Here is a 5,556-nt window from a genome sequence, read left to right as displayed (position 1 = left end):
TGTTCACGCAATAGGATCTAAAAGAATCCGCCATCAGATCCATTGACGAAAAAATGGTACTTCTTGACATGACATGCCGTCAATAATTACGTTTTTCGGTAACGTTGCAACGACGTCCTGGATTCAGCGCTGATGGCCATCTGATGAACGAAAGGCAGTCGTCGTTACGGATCGATGCTGCGTATTTATTAATGGCTCATATTTTCAGACTCATGGTAATCCAAGAATGACATCAAATTTGTCATCCAAAATTAGCACGATTAAAACAACATCGTATTGTATTTGTATTGAATACCATTAAAGGAATTCTCAACTGTTACAGGTTTGCCTGTTGCAAGGCGCAATGTCATCCTCTTCAAAGGATATTTCGCGCTTAATGAGATGGAGCCAACAATCTTCTAGCGGCTGGCGCCGAATGAAATCTGTTCGATACTTACTACATACGACAAATTCATAGGCTTTTAGACCATGTACTGCAATATTAATAAAATTAAGTTGAAATATTATAAGATGATCGTTTTGTTCTCCGTAAATATTCAACTCATGGGTATTAATATTTATGTATCGCTACATTTATGGTGTGCCTCTATTGAATCTACATTTTGTGTCAAGTTCAGCTATGTCGAGACGTAAGAAAAATAATACAGTTGCGGGAACATGTTTTGCCTATTTTACACGTAATCATCCTGTTCCTATGCCCGTTCTGTTCGCTAGAGAAGAGTGACCAAAGAGCAGGATAAAATCAGTTGCACTGCACTGCTCTTTTCATCTCTTACTCATAAAATTGTACTTGGAATTTGTATGGCACAGATTGATGCTTCATCGTACATGTAATATTGTAGCGGCAATGCGACAGTTCTGTTCATTTGTTGATTTAAGTCTGTATACTAACTCACCAAACGCTACTCGACGCGCGAATGGGCGGTAAGCAATAAGTCGCATTACATACTGAGATTTTTATAATTCAGTTTGAAGACGATTGCAATTAGTAAGAACTCAAGTATTAAAAGAGTCTTACCTTTCCCTACTATGTCTACTTTAGTATTGTCCTTTAGCTGCTAAGGATTCTTTGCAAAATCAAAACCTTCCTTTGCTCGTCGTGCACATAAGTACCGGAGTATTCAAAAGTACCTTCCCTTCACCGTTAGCAGTATTGGTCAGCTAGTACTGAGACAATACTAGCGAAAGGTGCCCCGTTACACCCAGTAGCACTCCGTGGATCGTTTACCGACCAAGCACGTACTATATAACGCGGACATGTTGCGTTTAGAAAAAAAGAAGCTTTTACGCTACGAGTGCGAGCTTTACTTGCCTGAGTGGCCTCGATTGGAATGCGGTCGAACGAATAAGTTCGACCGTAGGTGGGCCAACCGTTAGCGCAATGATGTTCGCCCTATAAAAGGACGATCAACATGCGGCTATCGCCGAGTTCATACAACATGAGCTTGACGCGGCCCGAGAAATGGTCATCTTGCTTCACCAGCAAGACATTCAACAAGCAGAAATGTTCAGTAGCAAGACTCAACAGGCAGAAATGTTCATAGAACAAGGGGCTTAACAGTTGGAACTGTTGAGACAGCAGCATTTACAAGCTGCTGACGGTCCGACGCATGCGCGACGACTCCTTGTAAAGATAGCTCGTCGAATTTGACGATGCCATAGAAGCTCGCCGCATCGATGGCGATGCGACGAAGTGAATTTTGGTATGCCCAACTTGGCCAGACGAGCCAAATTTTGGCCTTTACGGCTCAAGCTTCACGTCTCATCCGTGTTTGGATAGTACGAGGTCTTTATGGCCCGCCTCAGGCAAACGTTGAGCCGGCACGTGCCGAATTCGGGGCTCGACTTGAGCTCCTAAATTTGAAGCAGAGCAAGCGTCATACTCACGCTTATGCCCAGCGCACACGTAACTTAATCATTTGCATCAAGAATAAACTAATTAATGAACAGTACGGATTACTGTGTTCATCAAGGGTCTGCAAGTGGTCCCGTCATATTTCACCTGTTCCGCCTCGAACTAGAGACGCTAAATCATGCGATCTCTATAGCGGAACAGGAAGACTTCAGCCTGAGACAGGCTTTTGTCCACTCTAGTGAGTAATCTTCCACCGAGACGAAAAGAAAGACTCACACCGTTGAATATTCTATGTTGTCATTTATCTCTGTAGTTTTTTTTTAATTACAACAAACAGACGGGGCGATATTAAAGGGGTTTGGCTATAGCAGCTCTGTAGGCAGACGCTTTTAAATCTGCCACGCACTACCAAGCACACACCTTAAGCACAGAGATGAAGCGGTTCGACCGTCTTCTCTCACGTATAGTGAGGTAGTTGGTGGGCGCCTAAACGACCCCACACAACAAACTTTGTTCCTTAAGGCAAGTGTCGCCACAGAAGCGGTTGCCCGTCTTCACGTGCGCACTTGTTATCTAGGAAAAAAAGACTGATGTATATTTTAAAGATGTAAATACAAAACCTTTCAACCCAGTGATTAGATGCCATCTCCATCGATGTGCAAACTTAACTGGCGAACGAATATATTCTAAATACGTCGGCTCGCAGATGACGTCAGTCCCAGACGTCATCACATACACAAGCGTGGTTCACAATGGAAACATCGGGTCAATTTACTTCGCATGAAGTAATGACCTTCCGTAGAGTATACTTAACGGGTATGTAAGGAAAGGAGGTAAGCCTGTTACACCACCACCCTCTTTAAGAAAGATTTTAGTTTTCGTAAATATTGGCCGCTTCAGTCCTCTCACACACTCCTTGATTGACCAGTATGTTCTCTAATTAGAGTGACATCACACGGCGCTCCTCATGCCACCTAAAAGGGGCAAAGCTGGTCAAAAACACCCACAAAACACACGAAGCGTACACATCGCGAGGATACGTCGCCGTCGCTTAGTGTCACAGTTGCAACGCCGACAGCTACTGCTGTTGTCGCACTGCTATTTATAATTAAAGACCCATCCCAATTGTACGGTGAGAATGAAGACCCGTCACATATCGTTGACTACATCGAGTCGACACCGCTGCCAGAAAGGAATAATTTAGCGAGCTAACAAGAAGGATGAGAGCGCTTAAATGTCAAATCACAATTTACCCATTGATCCTAACATGGAGACGCTTAACATTGCAAAGGCAAACTTGCCTAACGTCAACAAGGCAATTTTTTTCTTCGTCTACGCCAAAAAGCGCAGCAACCGTTCATGAGAGCACTGCCTACAAAAGCGAAGTTGCTTTTCAGATTCAACAAAACATCTGTGTCTTCCTATGGTTGGAAGAACAAGTCATTCGAATGCTTTTGCAAGTGGTAAACTACAGCGCCGCAAATTTTACTGCCGACAAAGGTGACAGAAAGTCAATCACGGATGCTTTCACTACGATCGACGATATGCAGTTGAGCTGGGTGCGCAAAAAACAAGTGGTGTTCCGCTCTCTACCATGGAAGCTGAGTTTACAGCTATTCAATTATGGTTCGAAAACTTTTAGGCATACGCGAACTGTTGCAACAATTAAATGTGTCATTAGATGAGCCGATGCCTTTGCGAGTGAACAATCAAGCTGCTTTCAAGCAGCTTCATGGCAAGAGAGCATCGACCAAGGCCAAATATATTTATGTTCGCATTAAATTGTCGGTGATTTTACTAAGCGTGGAACTATAAAACATGAATATCTAGTGACGTTAAATATGCCCGCTAACATACTTACCAAGGCATTGGCTGCACCAAGATTGGATGAATTGCGTCAAGTGATCGATTTAAAGTAAATCGATTGAAGTCGACGGTAGCACAGCAAGAATCAAGTGTTTGTCATGAGCATTACGAGTGTTGAAAGGGAAGCTTCAAGGATTTGAACCAAAAAAATGGTACAGTATTATTATTGGTTACCGAATTTACGCCGAACGACTGTATGGGGTTTCATTTCCTGATTTATCCCGCCGTGAAAATTTGTAGCATGCTAGAGGATAATGGAGCTAATAGCACTCTCTCGTTTGCCTCTTTTTGTGTGTCTAGTTGCTACGTTCCGTTCTACTTTTAACAAGTGCTACCAGGTGTAACGGGGCACCTTTCACTGCTTGAGTACCAACCTGCGCTGATAACAGTGAAGGTTAGGTACCTCAAGTACACGCGTGCAGAGGAAAGTTTTGTGCTGCGTAAATTTCTTAGCTGCTAAAGGTCAATACTAAATGCATTAGTACAGGGAAAACTTTATCAAATATCTGAAGTTCCTTCGTATGATCTTCGATCTACTGACTATAGTATAACACTATTAAACTATGTGTAGCACTTTCTTGCGCCCCGCTTAATTGTGTCTAGTATCGAGTGGCGGGACTAAATATTAAAATTGCTGTCTTGTTGCTTTAATATTACCAAATGTGGTAGTATTGGAAATATTATATAGGAAATGTTATCCTTCTTTATTATTTTCCTCTTCTAGGAAATGGTATTAATAATATCTACAATCGCCGGCCCATATATATTTTTCACACTATGCAGTCGGATGGTGAGTTTGATTGTAGGCGGGCACGTCGTAATGCGGCCACGCTCTACTTAGCACACACCCTAGCACAGCGAGAAAGCGGTTTGCACCTGCTTCTCTGGCGTGCAGTGAGGTAGTTGTGGTGGGCGCGCAAGCGACCTCACCCAACACACTAAGAACTCTGGTGAAGTGACGTCACGGGAGCGGTAACCCGTCTCCTCGTGCGCACTTACCAAGTAGGTAGTAAATTTCAGACTGATTTATATTTAATAGAATTAAATACAAATACCTATTTTTACCAATTAAAATGATATCTCTATAGATATCATTTAATATGTATTGCGAGCGTATCTTTATAGATACCTCGCGTAACTGATGACGCTAGCCGTCATCATGGATGACGCTGGGCGTCATCCCTCCTAATGTGAATGCACCCATGTGCATCACATCCACAAGGGTTGGTCACAAATGTGCACCACACCCGAGTGTTGGGTCCAATTACTATTATTTAGTAATTGACCATCCCCTTGAGTACAACAAATGTACTTAATGGGGACTGTGTAGCATAAGGGCAACTTTAGCCCGTTACATAAGAGAGGTCCATGGGTTCTGGACCTCCTAGCTCGTGTCGTCTTGGAGGACAATACGATGACGAACTAGCTTGAGCCTGTCTGAAGCTAAAGTCCTCCTGTTCCGCAACGGATATTGCTTCTTCAAGCGTATCCAGTTCCAAGCGGAACAGGTGGGTCGGTCCTTGGACGGACTACAAAGTGTTTCCAGGTGTAACGGGGCACTGCCGACTTGTACTTCTTCAGTATACAAGTCCGCTTCGCACTGCCTCAGTGCGAGTGGTGCCTCACGTCGCTTCACGTACACTAGTACGTGCAGAGGAAGTCTTCTCTTTAAAACACTTGCTTTAAAGAGGGTTAATTAAAAACTGTTTAAATATAATTAAGCTCTTCTTGTCTATCTACTTAATATTAACTTAGTTATAAGCTAATACAAAATATGTACTAAAAGTCTTATCTGTCTTTCTTTTGCGCGCGTCCAGCGCTGACCGGACCGCGGA

Source organism: Bremia lactucae, linkage group LG8, assembly GCF_004359215.1.
Source record: "Bremia lactucae strain SF5 linkage group LG8, whole genome shotgun sequence".
In the NCBI taxonomy this organism is placed as follows: Eukaryota; Oomycota; class Peronosporomycetes; order Peronosporales; family Peronosporaceae; genus Bremia; species Bremia lactucae.
This window is presented reverse-complemented; position numbering follows the sequence as displayed.